This window comes from Oryza glaberrima, unplaced genomic scaffold (assembly GCF_000147395.1).
Source record: "Oryza glaberrima unplaced genomic scaffold, OglaRS2 ChrUN-Ctg39, whole genome shotgun sequence".
NCBI classification, from domain to species: domain Eukaryota; kingdom Viridiplantae; phylum Streptophyta; class Magnoliopsida; order Poales; family Poaceae; genus Oryza; species Oryza glaberrima.
The window spans coordinates 85,351-100,596 of record NW_026267044.1 but is presented as its reverse complement, the minus strand read 5'-3'; the positions used below and the strand labels follow the sequence as shown (position 1 = coordinate 100,596).

At 51.2% G+C, this 15,246-nt stretch overlaps 47 non-coding genes across 47 annotated transcripts; all 47 read left to right on the top strand.

Annotated features, from left to right (window-relative positions):
- The first annotated feature begins 67 nt into the window (after window positions 1-67).
- On the top strand, window positions 68-186 carry LOC127758869 (5S ribosomal RNA). The gene has a single exon (XR_008014195.1). It is a non-coding gene; the product is annotated as a 5S ribosomal RNA (ribosomal RNA).
- Window positions 187-390: 204 nt separating this feature from the next.
- On the top strand, window positions 391-509 carry LOC127758868 (5S ribosomal RNA). The gene has a single exon (XR_008014194.1). It is a non-coding gene; the product is annotated as a 5S ribosomal RNA (ribosomal RNA).
- Window positions 510-714: 205 nt separating this feature from the next.
- Window positions 715-836, top strand: LOC127758649 (5S ribosomal RNA). Its single transcript, XR_008014003.1, has one exon. It is a non-coding gene; the product is annotated as a 5S ribosomal RNA (ribosomal RNA).
- Window positions 837-1,042: 206 nt separating this feature from the next.
- Window positions 1,043-1,165, top strand: LOC127758618 (5S ribosomal RNA). Its single transcript, XR_008013975.1, has one exon. It is a non-coding gene; the product is annotated as a 5S ribosomal RNA (ribosomal RNA).
- A 206-nt stretch (window positions 1,166-1,371) lies between these two features.
- On the top strand, window positions 1,372-1,491 carry LOC127758602 (5S ribosomal RNA). The gene has a single exon (XR_008013960.1). It is a non-coding gene; the product is annotated as a 5S ribosomal RNA (ribosomal RNA).
- A 208-nt stretch (window positions 1,492-1,699) lies between these two features.
- LOC127758562 (5S ribosomal RNA) lies at window positions 1,700-1,820 on the top strand. The gene has a single exon (XR_008013922.1). It is a non-coding gene; the product is annotated as a 5S ribosomal RNA (ribosomal RNA).
- A 207-nt stretch (window positions 1,821-2,027) lies between these two features.
- LOC127758612 (5S ribosomal RNA) lies at window positions 2,028-2,145 on the top strand. Its single transcript, XR_008013969.1, has one exon. It is a non-coding gene; the product is annotated as a 5S ribosomal RNA (ribosomal RNA).
- A 206-nt stretch (window positions 2,146-2,351) lies between these two features.
- On the top strand, window positions 2,352-2,470 carry LOC127758867 (5S ribosomal RNA). Its single transcript, XR_008014193.1, has one exon. It is a non-coding gene; the product is annotated as a 5S ribosomal RNA (ribosomal RNA).
- A 206-nt stretch (window positions 2,471-2,676) lies between these two features.
- LOC127758636 (5S ribosomal RNA) lies at window positions 2,677-2,795 on the top strand. The gene has a single exon (XR_008013992.1). It is a non-coding gene; the product is annotated as a 5S ribosomal RNA (ribosomal RNA).
- A 208-nt stretch (window positions 2,796-3,003) lies between these two features.
- LOC127758866 (5S ribosomal RNA) lies at window positions 3,004-3,122 on the top strand. Its single transcript, XR_008014192.1, has one exon. It is a non-coding gene; the product is annotated as a 5S ribosomal RNA (ribosomal RNA).
- A 205-nt stretch (window positions 3,123-3,327) lies between these two features.
- On the top strand, window positions 3,328-3,446 carry LOC127758865 (5S ribosomal RNA). The gene has a single exon (XR_008014191.1). It is a non-coding gene; the product is annotated as a 5S ribosomal RNA (ribosomal RNA).
- A 206-nt stretch (window positions 3,447-3,652) lies between these two features.
- On the top strand, window positions 3,653-3,770 carry LOC127758605 (5S ribosomal RNA). Its single transcript, XR_008013962.1, has one exon. It is a non-coding gene; the product is annotated as a 5S ribosomal RNA (ribosomal RNA).
- A 206-nt stretch (window positions 3,771-3,976) lies between these two features.
- Window positions 3,977-4,095, top strand: LOC127758864 (5S ribosomal RNA). The gene has a single exon (XR_008014190.1). It is a non-coding gene; the product is annotated as a 5S ribosomal RNA (ribosomal RNA).
- Window positions 4,096-4,303: 208 nt separating this feature from the next.
- LOC127758862 (5S ribosomal RNA) lies at window positions 4,304-4,422 on the top strand. The gene has a single exon (XR_008014188.1). It is a non-coding gene; the product is annotated as a 5S ribosomal RNA (ribosomal RNA).
- A 206-nt stretch (window positions 4,423-4,628) lies between these two features.
- LOC127758861 (5S ribosomal RNA) lies at window positions 4,629-4,747 on the top strand. Its single transcript, XR_008014187.1, has one exon. It is a non-coding gene; the product is annotated as a 5S ribosomal RNA (ribosomal RNA).
- Window positions 4,748-4,952: 205 nt separating this feature from the next.
- Window positions 4,953-5,070, top strand: LOC127758611 (5S ribosomal RNA). The gene has a single exon (XR_008013968.1). It is a non-coding gene; the product is annotated as a 5S ribosomal RNA (ribosomal RNA).
- A 206-nt stretch (window positions 5,071-5,276) lies between these two features.
- LOC127758860 (5S ribosomal RNA) lies at window positions 5,277-5,395 on the top strand. Its single transcript, XR_008014186.1, has one exon. It is a non-coding gene; the product is annotated as a 5S ribosomal RNA (ribosomal RNA).
- A 205-nt stretch (window positions 5,396-5,600) lies between these two features.
- LOC127758859 (5S ribosomal RNA) lies at window positions 5,601-5,719 on the top strand. Its single transcript, XR_008014185.1, has one exon. It is a non-coding gene; the product is annotated as a 5S ribosomal RNA (ribosomal RNA).
- Window positions 5,720-5,923: 204 nt separating this feature from the next.
- Window positions 5,924-6,043, top strand: LOC127758551 (5S ribosomal RNA). The gene has a single exon (XR_008013913.1). It is a non-coding gene; the product is annotated as a 5S ribosomal RNA (ribosomal RNA).
- Window positions 6,044-6,249: 206 nt separating this feature from the next.
- Window positions 6,250-6,368, top strand: LOC127758858 (5S ribosomal RNA). Its single transcript, XR_008014184.1, has one exon. It is a non-coding gene; the product is annotated as a 5S ribosomal RNA (ribosomal RNA).
- Window positions 6,369-6,574: 206 nt separating this feature from the next.
- On the top strand, window positions 6,575-6,693 carry LOC127758857 (5S ribosomal RNA). Its single transcript, XR_008014183.1, has one exon. It is a non-coding gene; the product is annotated as a 5S ribosomal RNA (ribosomal RNA).
- Window positions 6,694-6,899: 206 nt separating this feature from the next.
- Window positions 6,900-7,018, top strand: LOC127758856 (5S ribosomal RNA). The gene has a single exon (XR_008014182.1). It is a non-coding gene; the product is annotated as a 5S ribosomal RNA (ribosomal RNA).
- Window positions 7,019-7,224: 206 nt separating this feature from the next.
- On the top strand, window positions 7,225-7,343 carry LOC127758854 (5S ribosomal RNA). The gene has a single exon (XR_008014181.1). It is a non-coding gene; the product is annotated as a 5S ribosomal RNA (ribosomal RNA).
- Window positions 7,344-7,548: 205 nt separating this feature from the next.
- On the top strand, window positions 7,549-7,667 carry LOC127758853 (5S ribosomal RNA). Its single transcript, XR_008014180.1, has one exon. It is a non-coding gene; the product is annotated as a 5S ribosomal RNA (ribosomal RNA).
- Window positions 7,668-7,872: 205 nt separating this feature from the next.
- LOC127758852 (5S ribosomal RNA) lies at window positions 7,873-7,991 on the top strand. The gene has a single exon (XR_008014179.1). It is a non-coding gene; the product is annotated as a 5S ribosomal RNA (ribosomal RNA).
- A 206-nt stretch (window positions 7,992-8,197) lies between these two features.
- Window positions 8,198-8,316, top strand: LOC127758850 (5S ribosomal RNA). The gene has a single exon (XR_008014177.1). It is a non-coding gene; the product is annotated as a 5S ribosomal RNA (ribosomal RNA).
- A 206-nt stretch (window positions 8,317-8,522) lies between these two features.
- On the top strand, window positions 8,523-8,641 carry LOC127758849 (5S ribosomal RNA). Its single transcript, XR_008014176.1, has one exon. It is a non-coding gene; the product is annotated as a 5S ribosomal RNA (ribosomal RNA).
- A 206-nt stretch (window positions 8,642-8,847) lies between these two features.
- Window positions 8,848-8,966, top strand: LOC127758848 (5S ribosomal RNA). The gene has a single exon (XR_008014175.1). It is a non-coding gene; the product is annotated as a 5S ribosomal RNA (ribosomal RNA).
- Window positions 8,967-9,172: 206 nt separating this feature from the next.
- LOC127758847 (5S ribosomal RNA) lies at window positions 9,173-9,291 on the top strand. Its single transcript, XR_008014174.1, has one exon. It is a non-coding gene; the product is annotated as a 5S ribosomal RNA (ribosomal RNA).
- A 205-nt stretch (window positions 9,292-9,496) lies between these two features.
- LOC127758846 (5S ribosomal RNA) lies at window positions 9,497-9,615 on the top strand. Its single transcript, XR_008014173.1, has one exon. It is a non-coding gene; the product is annotated as a 5S ribosomal RNA (ribosomal RNA).
- Window positions 9,616-9,821: 206 nt separating this feature from the next.
- Window positions 9,822-9,940, top strand: LOC127758845 (5S ribosomal RNA). The gene has a single exon (XR_008014172.1). It is a non-coding gene; the product is annotated as a 5S ribosomal RNA (ribosomal RNA).
- Window positions 9,941-10,146: 206 nt separating this feature from the next.
- On the top strand, window positions 10,147-10,265 carry LOC127758844 (5S ribosomal RNA). Its single transcript, XR_008014171.1, has one exon. It is a non-coding gene; the product is annotated as a 5S ribosomal RNA (ribosomal RNA).
- A 206-nt stretch (window positions 10,266-10,471) lies between these two features.
- On the top strand, window positions 10,472-10,590 carry LOC127758843 (5S ribosomal RNA). Its single transcript, XR_008014170.1, has one exon. It is a non-coding gene; the product is annotated as a 5S ribosomal RNA (ribosomal RNA).
- A 207-nt stretch (window positions 10,591-10,797) lies between these two features.
- On the top strand, window positions 10,798-10,916 carry LOC127758842 (5S ribosomal RNA). Its single transcript, XR_008014169.1, has one exon. It is a non-coding gene; the product is annotated as a 5S ribosomal RNA (ribosomal RNA).
- A 206-nt stretch (window positions 10,917-11,122) lies between these two features.
- LOC127758841 (5S ribosomal RNA) lies at window positions 11,123-11,241 on the top strand. Its single transcript, XR_008014168.1, has one exon. It is a non-coding gene; the product is annotated as a 5S ribosomal RNA (ribosomal RNA).
- A 206-nt stretch (window positions 11,242-11,447) lies between these two features.
- LOC127758838 (5S ribosomal RNA) lies at window positions 11,448-11,566 on the top strand. The gene has a single exon (XR_008014166.1). It is a non-coding gene; the product is annotated as a 5S ribosomal RNA (ribosomal RNA).
- A 206-nt stretch (window positions 11,567-11,772) lies between these two features.
- LOC127758837 (5S ribosomal RNA) lies at window positions 11,773-11,891 on the top strand. Its single transcript, XR_008014165.1, has one exon. It is a non-coding gene; the product is annotated as a 5S ribosomal RNA (ribosomal RNA).
- A 206-nt stretch (window positions 11,892-12,097) lies between these two features.
- Window positions 12,098-12,216, top strand: LOC127758836 (5S ribosomal RNA). Its single transcript, XR_008014164.1, has one exon. It is a non-coding gene; the product is annotated as a 5S ribosomal RNA (ribosomal RNA).
- Window positions 12,217-12,422: 206 nt separating this feature from the next.
- LOC127758549 (5S ribosomal RNA) lies at window positions 12,423-12,542 on the top strand. The gene has a single exon (XR_008013911.1). It is a non-coding gene; the product is annotated as a 5S ribosomal RNA (ribosomal RNA).
- A 206-nt stretch (window positions 12,543-12,748) lies between these two features.
- On the top strand, window positions 12,749-12,867 carry LOC127758835 (5S ribosomal RNA). The gene has a single exon (XR_008014163.1). It is a non-coding gene; the product is annotated as a 5S ribosomal RNA (ribosomal RNA).
- A 207-nt stretch (window positions 12,868-13,074) lies between these two features.
- LOC127758834 (5S ribosomal RNA) lies at window positions 13,075-13,193 on the top strand. The gene has a single exon (XR_008014162.1). It is a non-coding gene; the product is annotated as a 5S ribosomal RNA (ribosomal RNA).
- Window positions 13,194-13,399: 206 nt separating this feature from the next.
- LOC127758833 (5S ribosomal RNA) lies at window positions 13,400-13,518 on the top strand. Its single transcript, XR_008014161.1, has one exon. It is a non-coding gene; the product is annotated as a 5S ribosomal RNA (ribosomal RNA).
- Window positions 13,519-13,724: 206 nt separating this feature from the next.
- On the top strand, window positions 13,725-13,843 carry LOC127758832 (5S ribosomal RNA). Its single transcript, XR_008014160.1, has one exon. It is a non-coding gene; the product is annotated as a 5S ribosomal RNA (ribosomal RNA).
- A 206-nt stretch (window positions 13,844-14,049) lies between these two features.
- On the top strand, window positions 14,050-14,168 carry LOC127758831 (5S ribosomal RNA). Its single transcript, XR_008014159.1, has one exon. It is a non-coding gene; the product is annotated as a 5S ribosomal RNA (ribosomal RNA).
- Window positions 14,169-14,374: 206 nt separating this feature from the next.
- Window positions 14,375-14,493, top strand: LOC127758830 (5S ribosomal RNA). The gene has a single exon (XR_008014158.1). It is a non-coding gene; the product is annotated as a 5S ribosomal RNA (ribosomal RNA).
- Window positions 14,494-14,699: 206 nt separating this feature from the next.
- On the top strand, window positions 14,700-14,818 carry LOC127758829 (5S ribosomal RNA). The gene has a single exon (XR_008014157.1). It is a non-coding gene; the product is annotated as a 5S ribosomal RNA (ribosomal RNA).
- A 206-nt stretch (window positions 14,819-15,024) lies between these two features.
- LOC127758827 (5S ribosomal RNA) lies at window positions 15,025-15,143 on the top strand. Its single transcript, XR_008014155.1, has one exon. It is a non-coding gene; the product is annotated as a 5S ribosomal RNA (ribosomal RNA).
- Window positions 15,144-15,246: the final 103 nt, after the last annotated feature.

Sequence of the window (15,246 nt, the reverse complement as noted above, 5' to 3'; positions counted from 1 at the left end):
TCCCGAGTCCGTATGAGAAAGTTACGCCTATTTAAGAAATGACATCCGAATGACGCCTAGACATATCGGATGCGATCATACCAGCACTAAAGCACCGGATCCCATCAGAACTCCGAAGTTAAGCGTGCTTGGGCGAGAGTAGTACTAGGATGGGTGACCTCCTGGGAAGTCCTCGTGTTGCATCCCTCCTTTTTGTCGTCTCTCTCCTCCCCTCTTTTGACTGCGCCGCTGCGTCCTCGTGTTGTGCCGCTCCTTGGGCGAGAGCTGCGGAGAATCGGATGTAACATTTCTGTAGATGTCCGTGGATATAGCATTTGCCTGAGTCCGAGTCCGTATGAGAAAGTTACGCCTATTTTAAGAAATGACATCCGAATGACGCCTAGACATATCGGATGCGATCATACCAGCACTAAAGCACCGGATCCCATCAGAACTCCGAAGTTAAGCGTGCTTGGGCGAGAGTAGTACTAGGATGGGTGACCTCCTGGGAAGTCCTCGTGTTGCATCCCTCCTTTTGGTCGTCTCTCTCTCCCCTCTTTTGACTCGCGCCGCTGCGTCCCTCGTGTTGTGCCGCTCCTTGGGCGAGAGCTGCGGAGAAATCGGATGTAACATTTTCTGTAGATGTCCGTGATATATCATTTGCCTGATTCCGAGTCCGTATGAGAAAGTTACGCCTATTTTAAGAAATGACATCCGAATGACGCCTAGACATATCGATGCGATCATACCCAGCACTAAAGCACCGGATCCCATCAGAACTCCGAAGTTAAGCGTGCTTGGGCGAGAGTAGTACTAGGATGGGTGACCTCCTTGGGAAGTCCCTCGTGTTGCATCCCTCCTTTTTGTCGTCTCTCTCTCCCCTCTTTTGACTCGCGCCGCTGCGTCCCTCGTGTTGTGCCGCTCCTTGGGCGAGAGCTGCGGAGAATCGGATGTAACATTTTCTGTAGATGTCCGTGGATATATCATTTGCCTGATTCCGAGTCCGTATGAGAAAGTTACGCCGATTTTAAGAAATGACATCCGAATGACGCCTAGACATATCGGATGCGATCATACCAGCACTAAGAAAGCAACCGGATCCCATCAGAACTCCGAAGTTAAGCGTGCTTGGGCGAGAGTAGTACTAGGATGGGTGACCTCCTGGGAAGTCCTCGTGTTGCATCCCTCCTTTTTGTCGTCTCTCTCTCCCCTCTTTTGACTCGCGCCGCTGCGTCCCTCGTGTTGTGCCGCTCCTTGGGCGAGAGCTGCGGAGAATCGGATGTAACATTTTCTGTAGATGTCCGTGGATATATCATTTGCCTGATTCCGAGTCCGTATGAGAAAGTTACGCCTATTTTAAGAAATGACATCCGAATGACGCCTAGACATATCGGATGCGATCATACCAGCACTAAAGCAACCGGATCCCATCAGAACTCCGAAGTTAAGCGTGCTTGGGCGAGAGTAGTACTAGGATGGGTGACCTCCTGGGAAGTCCTCGTGTTGCAATCCCTCCTTTTTGTCGTCTCTCTCTCCCCTCTTTTGACTCGCGCCGCTGCGTCCCTCGTGTTGTGCCGCTCCTTGGGCGAGAGCGGCGGAGAATCGGATGTAACATTTTCTGTAGATGTCCGTGGATATATCATTTGCCTGATTCCGAGTCCGTATGAGAAAGTTACGCCTATTTTAAGAAATGACATCCGAAATGACGCCTAGACATATCGGATGCGATCATACCAGCACTAAAAAGCACCGGATCCCATCAGAACTCCGAAGTTAAGCGTGCTTGGGCGAGAGTAGTACTAGGATGGGTGACCTCCTGGGAAGTCCTCGTGTTGCATCCCTCCTTTTTGTCGTCTCTCTCTCCCCCTCTTTTGACTCGCGCCGCTGCGTCCCTCGTGTTGTGCCGCTCCTTGGGCGAGAGCTGCGGAGAATCGGATGTAACATTTTCTGTAGATGTCCGTGGATATATCATTTGCCTGATTCCGAGTCCGTATGAGAAAGTTACGCCTATTTTAAGAAATGACATCCGAATGACGCCTAGACATATCGGATGCGATCATACCAGCACTAAAGCACCGATCCCATCAGAACTCCGAAGTTAAGCGTGCTTGGGCGAGAGTAGTACTAGGATGGGTGACCTCCTGGGAAGTCCTCGTGTTGCATCCCTCCTTTTTGTCGTCTCTCTCTCCCCTCTTTTGACTCGCGCCGCTGCGTCCCTCGTGTTGTGCCGCTCCTTGGGCGAGAGCTGCGGAGAATCGGATGTAACATTTTCTGTAGATGTCCGTGGATATATCATTTGCCTGATTCCGAGTCCGTATGAGAAAGTTACGCCTATTTTAAGAAATGACATCCGAATGACGCCTAGACATATCGGATGCGATCATACCAGCACTAAAGCACCGGATCCCATCAGAACTCCGAAGTTAAGCGTGCTTGGGCGAGAGTAGTACTAGGATGGGTGACCTCCTGGGAAGTCCTCGTGTTGCATCCCTCCTTTTTGTCGTCTCTCTCTCCCCTCTTTTGACTCGCGCCGCTGCGTCCCTCGTGTTGTGCCGCTCCTTGGGCGAGAGCTGCGGAGAATCGGATGTAACATTTTCTGTAGATGTCCGTGGATATATCATTTGCCTGATTCCGAGTCCGTATGAGAAAGTTACGCCTATTTTAAGAAATGACATCCGAATGACGCCTAGACATATCGGATGCGATCATACCAGCACTAAAGCACCGGATCCCATCAGAACTCCGAAGTTAAGCGTGCTGGGCGAGAGTAGTACTAGGATGGGGTGACCTCCTGGGAAGTCCTCGTGTTGCATCCCTCCTTTGGTCGTCCTCTCTCTCTCCCCTCTTTTGACTCGCGCCGCTGCGTCCCTCGTGTTGTGCCGCTCCTTGGCGAGAGCTGCGGAGAATCGGATGTAACATTTTCTGTAGATGTCCGTGGATATATCATTTGCCTGATTCCGAGTCCGTATGAGAAAGTTAACGCCTATTTTAAGAAATGACATCCGAATGACGCCTAGACATATCGGATGCGATCATACCAGCACTAAAGCACCGGATCCCATCAGAACTCCGAAGTTAAGCGTGCTTGGGCGAGAGTAGTACTAGGATGGGTGACCTCCTGGGAAGTCCTCGTGTTGCATCCCTCCTTTTTGTCGTCTCTCTCTCCCCTCTTTTGACTCGCGCCGCTGCGTCCCTCGTGTTGTGCCGCTCCTTGGGCGAGAGCTGCGGAGAATCGGATGTAACATTTCTGTAGATGTCCGTGGATATATCATTTGCCTGATTCCGAGTCCGTATGAGAAAGTTACGCCTATTTTAAGAAATGACATCCGAATGACGCCTAGACATATCGGATGCGATCATACCAGCACTAAAGCACCGGATCCCATCAGAACTCCGAAGTTAAGCGTGCTTGGGCGAGAGTAGTACTAGGATGGGTGACCTCCTGGGAAGTCCTCGTGTTGCATCCCTCCTTTTTGTCGTCTCTCTCTCCCCTCTTTTGACTCGCGCCGCTGCGTCCCTCGTGTTGTGCCGCTCCTTGGGCGAGAGCTGCGGAGAATCGGATGTAACATTTTCTGTAGATGTCCGTGGATATATCATTTGCCTGATTCCGAGTCCGTATGAGAAAGTTACGCCTATTTTAAGAAATGACATCCGAATGACGCCTAGACATATCGGATGCGATCATACCAGCACTAAAGCACCGGATCCCATCAGAACTCCGAAGTTAAGCGTGCTTGGGCGAGAGTAGTACTAGGATGGGTGACCTCCTGGGAAGTCCTCGGTTGCATCCCTCCTTTTTGTCCGTCTCTCTCTCCCCTCTTTTGACTCGCGCCGCTGCGTCCCTCGTGTTGTGCCGCTCCTTGGGCGAGAGCTGCGAGAATCGGATGTAACATTTTCTGTAGATGTCCGTGGATATATCATTTGCCTGATTCCGAGTCCGTATGAGAAAGTTACGCCTATTTTAAGAAATGACATCCGAATGACGCCTAGACATATCGGATGCGATCATACCAGCACTAAAGCACCGGATCCCATCAGAACTCCGAAGTTAAGCGTGCTTGGGCGAGAGTAGTACTAGGATGGGTGACCTCCTGGGAAGTCCTCGTGTTGCATCCCTCCTTTTTTGTCGTCTCTCTCTCCCCTCTTTTGACTCGCGCCGCTGCGTCCCTCGTGTTGTGGCCGCTCCTTGGGCGAGAGCTGCGGAGAATCGGATGTAACATTTTCTGTAGATGTCCGTGGATATATCATTTGCCTGATTCCGAGTCCGTATGAGAAAGTTACGCCTATTTTAAGAAATGACATCCGAATGACGCCTAGACATATCGGATGCGATCATACCAGCACTAAAGCACCGGATCCCATCAGAACTCCGAAGTTAAGCGTGCTTGGGCGAGAGTAGTACTAGGATGGGTGACCTCCTGGGAAGTCCTCGTGTTGCATCCCTCCTTTTTGTCGTCTCTCTCTCCCCTCTTTTGACTCGCGCCGCTGCGTCCCTCGTGTTGTGCCGCTCCTTGGGCGAGAGCTGCGGAGAATCGGATGTAACATTTTCTGTAGATGTCCGTGGATATATCATTTGCCTGATTCCGAGTCCGTATGAGAAAGTTACGCCTATTTTAAGAAATGACATCCGAATGACGCCTAGACATATCGGATGCGATCATACCAGCACTAAAGCACCGGATCCCATCAGAACTCCGAAGTTAAGCGTGCTTGGGCGAGAGTAGTACTAGGATGGGTGACCTCCTGGGAAGTCCTCGTGTTGCATCCCTCCTTTTTGTCGTCTCTCTCTCCCTCTTTTGACTCGCGCCGCTGCGTCCCTCGTGTTGTGCCGCTCCTTGGGCGAGAGCTGCGGAGAATCGGATGTAACATTTTCTGTAGATGTCCGTGGATATATCATTTGCCTGATTCCGAGTCCGTATGAGAAAGTTACGCCTATTTTAAGAAATGACATCCGAATGACGCCTAGACATATCGGATGCGATCATACCAGCACTAAAGCACCGATCCCATCAGAACTCCGAAGTTAAGCGTGCTTGGGCGAGAGTAGTACTAGGATGGGTGACCTCCTGGGAAGTCCTCGTGTTGCATCCCTCCTTTTTGTCGTCTCTCTCTCCCCTCTTTTGACTCGCGCCGCTGCGTCCCTCGTGTTGTGCCGCTCCTTGGGCGAGAGCTGCGGAGAATCGGATGTAACATTTTCTGTAGATGTCCGTGGATATATCATTTGCCTGATTCCGAGTCCGTATGAGAAAGTTACGCCTATTTTAAGAAATGACATCCGAATGACGCCTAGACATATCGGATGCGATCATACCAGCACTAAAGCACCGGATCCCATCAGAACTCCGAAGTTAAGCGTGCTTGGGCGAGAGTAGTACTAGGATGGGTGACCTCCTGGGAAGTCCTCGTGTTGCATCCCTCCTTTTTGTCGTCTCTCTCTCCCCTCTTTTGACTCGCGCCGCTGCGTCCCTCGTGTTGTGCCGCTCCTTGGGCGAGAGCTGCGGAGAATCGGATGTAACATTTTCTGTAGATGTCCGTGGATATATCATTTGCCTGATTCCGAGTCCGTATGAGAAAGTTACGCCTATTTTAAGAATGACATCCGAATGACGCCTAGACATATCGGATGCGATCATACCAGCACTAAAGCACCGGATCCCATCAGAACTCCGAAGTTAAGCGTGCTTGGGCGAGAGTAGTACTAGGATGGGTGACCTCCTGGGAAGTCCTCGTGTTGCATCCCTCCTTTTGTCGTCTCTCTCTCCCCTCTTTGACTCGCGCCGCTGCGTCCCTCGTGTTGTGCCGCTCCTTGGGCGAGAGCTGCGGAGAATCGGATGTAACATTTTCTGTAGATGTCCGTGGATATATCATTTGCCTGATTCCGAGTCCGTATGAGAAAGTTACGCCTATTTTAAGAAATGACATCCGAATGACGCCTAGACATATCGGATGCGATCATACCAGCACTAAAGCAACCGGATCCCATCAGAACTCCGAAGTTAAGCGTGCTTGGGCGAGAGTAGTACTAGGATGGGTGACCTCCTGGGAAGTCCTCGTGTTGCATCCCTCCTTTTTGTCGTCTCTCTCTCCCCTCTTTTGACTCGCGCCGCTGCGTCCCTCGTGTTGTGCCGCTCCTTGGGCGAGAGCTGCGGAGAATCGGATGTAACATTTTCTGTAGATGTCCGTGGATATATCATTTGCCTGATTCCGAGTCCGTATGAGAAAGTTACGCCTATTTTAAGAAATGACATCCGAATGACGCCTAGACATATCGGATGCGATCATACCAGCACTAAAGCACCGGATCCCATCAGAACTCCGAAGTTAAGCGTGCTTGGGCGAGAGTAGTACTAGGATGGGTGACCTCCTGGGAAGTCCTCGTGTTGCATCCCTCCTTTTGTCGTCTCTCTCTCCCCCTCTTTTGACTCGCGCCGCTGCGTCCCTCGTGTTGTGCCGCTCCTTGGGCGAGAGCTGCGGAGAATCGGATGTAACATTTTCTGTAGATGTCCGTGGATATATCATTTGCCTGATTCCGAGTCCGTATGAGAAAGTTACGCCTATTTTAAGAAATGACATCCGAATGACGCCTAGACATATCGGATGCGATCATACCAGCACTAAAGCACCGGATCCCATCAGAACTCCGAAGTTAAGCGTGCTTGGGCGAGAGTAGTACTAGGATGGGTGACCTCCTGGGAAGTCCTCGTGTTGCATCCCTCCTTTTTGTCGTCTCTCTCTCCCCTCTTTTGACTCGCGCCGCTGCGTCCCTCGTGTTGTGCCGCTCCTTGGGCGAGAGCTGCGGAGAATCGGATGTAACATTTTCTGTAGATGTCCGTGGATATATCATTTGCCTGATTCCGAGTCCGTATGAGAAAGTTACGCCTATTTTAAGAAATGACATCCGAATGACGCCTAGACATATCGGATGCGATCATACCAGCACTAAAGCACCGGATCCCATCAGAACTCCGAAGTTAAGCGTGCTTGGGCGAGAGTAGTACTAGGATGGGTGACCTCCTGGGAAGTCCTCGTGTTGCATCCCTCCTTTTTGTCGTCTCTCTCTCCCCTCTTTTGACTCGCGCCGCTGCGTCCCTCGTGTTGTGCCGCTCCTTGGGCGAGAGCTGCGGAGAATCGGATGTAACATTTTCTGTAGATGTCCGTGGATATATCATTTGCCTGATTCCGAGTCCGTATGAGAAAGTTACGCCTATTTTAAGAAATGACATCCGAATGACGCCTAGACATATCGGATGCGATCATACCAGCACTAAAGCACCGGATCCCATCAGAACTCCGAAGTTAAGCGTGCTTGGGCGAGAGTAGTACTAGGATGGGTGACCTCCTGGGAAGTCCTCGTGTTGCATCCCTCCTTTTTGTCGTCTCTCTCTCCCCTCTTTTGACTCGCGCCGCTGCGTCCCTCGTGTTGTGCCGCTCCTTGGGCGAGAGCTGCGGAGAATCGGATGTAACATTTCTGTAGATGTCCGTGGATATATCATTTGCCTGATTCCGAGTCCGTATGAGAAAGTTACGCCTATTTTAAGAAATGACATCCGAATGACGCCTAGACATATCGGATGCGATCATACCAGCACTAAAGCACCGGATCCCATCAGAACTCCGAAGTTAAGCGTGCTTGGGCGAGAGTAGTACTAGGATGGGTGACCTCCTGGGAAGTCCTCGTGTTGCATCCCTCCTTTTTGTCGTCTCTCTCTCCCCTCTTTTGACTCGCGCCGCTGCGTCCCTCGTGTTGTGCCGCTCCTTGGGCGAGAGCTGCGGAGAATCGGATGTAACATTTTCTGTAGATGTCCGTGGATATATCATTTGCCTGATTCCGAGTCCGTATGAGAAAGTTACGCCTATTTAAGAAATGACATCCGAATGACGCCTAGACATATCGGATGCGATCATACCAGCACTAAAGCACCGGATCCCATCAGAACTCCGAAGTTAAGCGTGCTTGGGCGAGAGTAGTACTAGGATGGGTGACCTCCTGGGAAGTCCTCGTGTTGCATCCCTCCTTTTTGTCGTCTCTCTCTCCCCTCTTTTGACTCGCGCCGCTGCGTCCCTCGTGTTGTGCCGCTCCTTGGGCGAGAGCTGCGGAGAATCGGATGTAACATTTTCTGTAGATGTCCGTGGATATATCATTTGCCTGATTCCGAGTCCGTATGAGAAAGTTACGCCTATTTTAAGAAATGACATCCGAATGACGCCTAGACATATCGGATGCGATCATACCAGCACTAAAGCACCGGATCCCATCAGAACTCCGAAGTTAAGCGTGCTTGGGCGAGAGTAGTACTAGGATGGGTGACCTCCTGGGAAGTCCTCGTGTTGCATCCCTCCTTTTTGTCGTCTCTCTCTCCCCTCTTTTGACTCGCGCCGCTGCGTCCCTCGTGTTGTGCCGCTCCTTGGGCGAGAGCTGCGGAGAATCGGATGTAACATTTTCTGTAGATGTCCGTGGATATATCATTTGCCTGATTCCGAGTCCGTATGAGAAAGTTACGCCTATTTTAAGAAATGACATCCGAATGACGCCTAGACATATCGGATGCGATCATACCAGCACTAAAGCACCGGATCCCATCAGAACTCCGAAGTTAAGCGTGCTTGGGCGAGAGTAGTACTAGGATGGGTGACCTCCTGGGAAGTCCTCGTGTTGCATCCCTCCTTTTTGTCGTCTCTCTCTCCCCTCTTTTGACTCGCGCCGCTGCGTCCCTCGTGTTGTGCCGCTCCTTGGGCGAGAGCTGCGGAGAATCGGATGTAACATTTTCTGTAGATGTCCGTGGATATATCATTTGCCTGATTCCGAGTCCGTATGAGAAAGTTACGCCTATTTTAAGAAATGACATCCGAATGACGCCTAGACATATCGGATGCGATCATACCAGCACTAAAGCACCGGATCCCATCAGAACTCCGAAGTTAAGCGTGCTTGGGCGAGAGTAGTACTAGGATGGGTGACCTCCTGGGAAGTCCTCGTGTTGCATCCCTCCTTTTTGTCGTCTCTCTCTCCCCTCTTTTGACTCGCGCCGCTGCGTCCCTCGTGTTGTGCCGCTCCTTGGGCGAGAGCTGCGGAGAATCGGATGTAACATTTTCTGTAGATGTCCGTGGATATATCATTTGCCTGATTCCGAGTCCGTATGAGAAAGTTACGCCTATTTTAAGAAATGACATCCGAATGACGCCTAGACATATCGGATGCGATCATACCAGCACTAAAGCACCGGATCCCATCAGAACTCCGAAGTTAAGCGTGCTTGGGCGAGAGTAGTACTAGGATGGGTGACCTCCTGGGAAGTCCTCGTGTTGCATCCCTCCTTTTTGTCGTCTCTCTCTCCCCTCTTTTGACTCGCGCCGCTGCGTCCCTCGTGTTGTGCCGCTCCTTGGGCGAGAGCTGCGGAGAATCGGATGTAACATTTTCTGTAGATGTCCGTGGATATATCATTTGCCTGATTCCGAGTCCGTATGAGAAAGTTACGCCTATTTAAGAAATGACATCCGAATGACGCCTAGACATATCGGATGCGATCATACCAGCACTAAAGCACCGGATCCCATCAGAACTCCGAAGTTAAGCGTGCTTGGGCGAGAGTAGTACTAGGATGGGTGACCTCCTGGGAAGTCCTCGTGTTGCATCCCTCCTTTTTGTCGTCTCTCTCTCCCCTCTTTTGACTCGCGCCGCTGCGTCCCTCGTGTTGTGCCGCTCCTTGGGCGAGAGCTGCGGAGAATCGGATGTAACATTTTCTGTAGATGTCCGTGGATATATCATTTGCCTGATTCCGAGTCCGTATGAGAAAGTTACGCCTATTTTAAGAAATGACATCCGAATGACGCCTAGACATATCGGATGCGATCATACCAGCACTAAAGCACCGGATCCCATCAGAACTCCGAAGTTAAGCGTGCTTGGGCGAGAGTAGTACTAGGATGGGTGACCTCCTGGGAAGTCCTCGTGTTGCATCCCTCCTTTTTGTCGTCTCTCTCTCCCCTCTTTTGACTCGCGCCGCTGCGTCCCTCGTGTTGTGCCGCTCCTTGGGCGAGAGCTGCGGAGAATCGGATGTAACATTTTCTGTAGATGTCCGTGGATATATCATTTGCCTGATTCCGAGTCCGTATGAGAAAGTTACGCCTATTTTAAGAAATGACATCCGAATGACGCCTAGACATATCGGATGCGATCATACCAGCACTAAAGCACCGGATCCCATCAGAACTCCGAAGTTAAGCGTGCTTGGGCGAGAGTAGTACTAGGATGGGTGACCTCCTGGGAAGTCCTCGTGTTGCATCCCTCCTTTTTGTCGTCTCTCTCTCCCCTCTTTTGACTCGCGCCGCTGCGTCCCTCGTGTTGTGCCGCTCCTTGGGCGAGAGCTGCGGAGAATCGGATGTAACATTTTCTGTAGATGTCCGTGGATATATCATTTGCCTGATTCCGAGTCCGTATGAGAAAGTTACGCCTATTTTAAGAAATGACATCCGAATGACGCCTAGACATATCGGATGCGATCATACCAGCACTAAAGCACCGGATCCCATCAGAACTCCGAAGTTAAGCGTGCTTGGGCGAGAGTAGTACTAGGATGGGTGACCTCCTGGGAAGTCCTCGTGTTGCATCCCTCCTTTTTGTCGTCTCTCTCTCCCCCTCTTTTGACTCGCGCCGCTGCGTCCCTCGTGTTGTGCCGCTCCTTGGGCGAGAGCTGCGGAGAATCGGATGTAACATTTTCTGTAGATGTCCGTGGATATATCATTTGCCTGATTCCGAGTCCGTATGAGAAAGTTACGCCTATTTTAAGAAATGACATCCGAATGACGCCTAGACATATCGGATGCGATCATACCAGCACTAAAGCACCGGATCCCATCAGAACTCCGAAGTTAAGCGTGCTTGGGCGAGAGTAGTACTAGGATGGGTGACCTCCTGGGAAGTCCTCGTGTTGCATCCCTCCTTTTTGTCGTCTCTCTCTCCCCTCTTTTGACTCGCGCCGCTGCGTCCCTCGTGTTGTGCCGCTCCTTGGGCGAGAGCTGCGGAGAATCGGATGTAACATTTTCTGTAGATGTCCGTGGATATATCATTTGCCTGATTCCGAGTCCGTATGAGAAAGTTACGCCTATTTTAAGAAATGACATCCGAATGACGCCTAGACATATCGGATGCGATCATACCAGCACTAAAGCACCGGATCCCATCAGAACTCCGAAGTTAAGCGTGCTTGGGCGAGAGTAGTACTAGGATGGGTGACCTCCTGGGAAGTCCTCGTGTTGCATCCCTCCTTTTTGTCGTCTCTCTCTCCCCTCTTTTGACTCGCGCCGCTGCGTCCCTCGTGTTGTGCCGCTCCTTGGGCGAGAGCTGCGGAGAATCGGATGTAACATTTTCTGTAGATGTCCGTGGATATATCATTTGCCTGATTCCGAGTCCGTATGAGAAAGTTACGCCTATTTTAAGAAATGACATCCGAATGACGCCTAGACATATCGGATGCGATCATACCAGCACTAAAGCACCGGATCCCATCAGAACTCCGAAGTTAAGCGTGCTTGGGCGAGAGTAGTACTAGGATGGGTGACCTCCTGGGAAGTCCTCGTGTTGCATCCCTCCTTTTTGTCGTCTCTCTCTCCCCTCTTTTGACTCGCGCCGCTGCGTCCCTCGTGTTGTGCCGCTCCTTGGGCGAGAGCTGCGGAGAATCGGATGTAACATTTTCTGTAGATGTCCGTGGATATATCATTTGCCTGATTCCGAGTCCGTATGAGAAAGTTACGCCTATTTTAAGAAATGACATCCGAATGACGCCTAGACATATCGGATGCGATCATACCAGCACTAAAGCACCGGATCCCATCAGAACTCCGAAGTTAAGCGTGCTTGGGCGAGAGTAGTACTAGGATGGGTGACCTCCTGGGAAGTCCTCGTGTTGCATCCCTCCTTTTTGTCGTCTCTCTCTCCCCTCTTTTGACTCGCGCCGCTGCGTCCCTCGTGTTGTGCCGCTCCTTGGGCGAGAGCTGCGGAGAATCGGATGTAACATTTTCTGTAGATGTCCGTGGATATATCATTTGCCTGATTCCGAGTCCGTATGAGAAAGTTACGCCTATTTTAAGAAATGACATCCGAATGACGCCTAGACATATCGGATGCGATCATACCAGCACTAAAGCACCGGATCCCATCAGAACTCCGAAGTTAAGCGTGCTTGGGCGAGAGTAGTACTAGGATGGGTGACCTCCTGGGAAGTCCTCGTGTTGCATCCCTCCTTTTTGTCGTCTCTCTCTCCCCTCTTTTGACTCGCGCCGCTGCGTCCCTCGTGTTGTGCCGCTCCTTGGGCGAGAGCTGCGGAGAATCGGATGTAACATTTTCTGTAGATGTCCGTGGATATATCATTTGCCTGATTCCGAGTCCGTATGAGAAAGTTACGCCTATTTTAAGAAATGACATCCGAATGACGCCTAGACATATCGGATGCGATCATACCAGCACTAAAGCAACCGGATCCCATCAGAACTCCGAAGTTAAGCGTGCTTGGGCGAGAGTAGTACTAGGATGGGTGACCTCCTGGGAAGTCCTCGTGTTGCATCCCTCCTTTTTGTCGTCTCTCTCTCCCCTCTTTTGACTCGCGCCGCTGCGTCCCTCGTGTTGTGCCGCTCCTTGGGCGAGAGCTGCGGAGAATCGGATGTAACATTTTCTGTAGATGTCCGTGGATATATCATTTGCCTGATTCCGAGTCCGTATGAGAAAGTTACGCCTATTTTAAGAAATGACATCCGAATGACGCCTAGACATATCGGATGCGATCATACCAGCACTAAAGCACCGGATCCCATCAGAACTCCGAAGTTAAGCGTGCTTGGGCGAGAGTAGTACTAGGATGGGTGACCTCCTGGGAAGTCCTCGTGTTGCATCCCTCCTTTTGTCGTCTCTCTCTCTCCCCTCTTTTGACTCGCGCCGCTGCGTCCCTCGTGTTGTGCCGCTCCTTGGGCGAGAGCTGCGGAGAATCGGATGTAACATTTTCTGTAGATGTCCGTGGATATATCATTTGCCTGATTCCGAGTCCGTATGAGAAAGTTACGCCTATTTTAAGAAATGACATCCGAATGACGCCTAGACATATCGGATGCGATCATACCAGCACTAAAGCACCGGATCCCATCAGAACTCCGAAGTTAAGCGTGCTTGGGCGAGAGTAGTACTAGGATGGGTGACCTCCTGGGAAGTCCTCGTGTTGCATCCCTCCTTTTTGTCGTCTCTCTCTCCCCTCTTTTGACTCGCGCCGCTGCGTCCCTCGTGTTGTGCCGCTCCTTGGGCGAGAGCTGCGGAGAATCGGATGTAACATTTTCTGTAGATGTCCGTGGATATATCATTTGCCTGATTCCGAGTCCGTATGAGAAAGTTACGCCTATTTTAAGAAATGACATCCGAATGACGCCTAGACATATCGGATGCGATCATACCAGCACTAAAGCACCGGATCCCATCAGAACTCCGAAGTTAAGCGTGCTTGGGCGAGAGTAGTACTAGGATGGGTGACCTCCTGGGAAGTCCTCGTGTTGCATCCCTCCTTTTTGTCGTCTCTCTCTCCCCTCTTTTGACTCGCGCCGCTGCGTCCCTCGTGTTGTGCCGCTCCTTGGGCGAGAGCTGCGGAGAATCGGATGTAACATTTTCTGTAGATGTCCGTGGATATATCATTTGCCTGATTCCGAGTCCGTATGAGAAAGTTACGCCTATTTTAAGAAATGACATCCGAATGACGCCTAGACATATCGGATGCGATCATACCAGCACTAAAGCACCGGATCCCATCAGAACTCCGAAGTTAAGCGTGCTTGGGCGAGAGTAGTACTAGGATGGGTGACCTCCTGGGAAGTCCTCGTGTTGCATCCCTCCTTTTTGTCGTCTCTCTCTCCCCTCTTTTGACTCGCGCCGCTGCGTCCCTCGTGTTGTGCCGCTCCTTGGGCGAGAGCTGCGGAGAATCGGATGTAACATTTTCTGTAGATGTCCGTGGATATATCATTTGCCTGATTCCGAGTCCGTATGAGAAAGTTACGCCTATTTTAAGAAATGACATCCGAATGACGCCTAGACATATCGGATGCGATCATACCAGCACTAAAGCACCGGATCCCATCAGAACTCCGAAGTTAAGCGTGCTTGGGCGAGAGTAGTACTAGGATGGGTGACCTCCTGGGAAGTCCTCGTGTTGCATCCCTCCTTTTTGTCGTCTCTCTCTCCCCTCTTTTGACTCGCGCCGCTGCGTCCCTCGTGTTGTGCCGCTCCTTGGGCGAGAGCTGCGGAGAATCGGATGTAACATTTTCTGTAGATGTCCGTGGATATATCATTTGCCTGATTCCGAGTCCGTATGAGAAAGTTACGCCTATTTTAAGAAATGACATCCGAATGACGCCTAGACATATCGGATGCGATCATACCAGCACTAAAGCACCGGATCCCATCAGAACTCCGAAGTTAAGCGTGCTTGGGCGAGAGTAGTACTAGGATGGGTGACCTCCTGGGAAGTCCTCGTGTTGCATCCCTCCTTTTTGTCGTCTCTCTCTCCCCTCTTTTGACTCGCGCCGCTGCGTCCCTCGTGTTGTGCCGCTCCTTGGGCGAGAGCTGCGGAGAATCGGATGTAACATTTTCTGTAGATGTCCGTGGATATATCATTTGCCTGATTCCGAGTCCGTATGAGAAAGTTACGCCTATTTTAAGAAATGACATCCGAATGACGCCTAGACATATCGGATGCGATCATACCAGCACTAAAGCACCGGATCCCATCAGAACTCCGAAGTTAAGCGTGCTTGGGCGAGAGTAGTACTAGGATGGGTGACCTCCTGGGAAGTCCTCGTGTTGCATCCCTCCTTTTTGTCGTCTCTCTCTCCCCTCTTTTGACTCGCGCCGCTGCGTCCCTCGTGTTGTGCCGCTCCTTGGGCGAGAGCTGCGGAGAATCGGATGTAACATTTTCTGTAGATGTCCGTGGATATATCATTTGCCTGATTCCGAGTCCGTATGAGAAAGTTACGCCTATTTTAAGAAATGACATCCGAATGACGCCTAGACATATCGGATGCGATCATACCAGCACTAAAGCACCGGATCCCATCAGAACTCCGAAGTTAAGCGTGCTTGGGCGAGAGTAGTACTAGGATGGGTGACCTCCTGGGAAGTCCTCGTGTTGCATCCCTCCTTTTTGTCGTCTCTCTCTCCCCTCTTTTGACTCGCGCCGCTGCGTCCCTCGTGTTGTGCCGCTCCTTGGGCGAGAGCTGCGGAGAATCGGATGTAACATT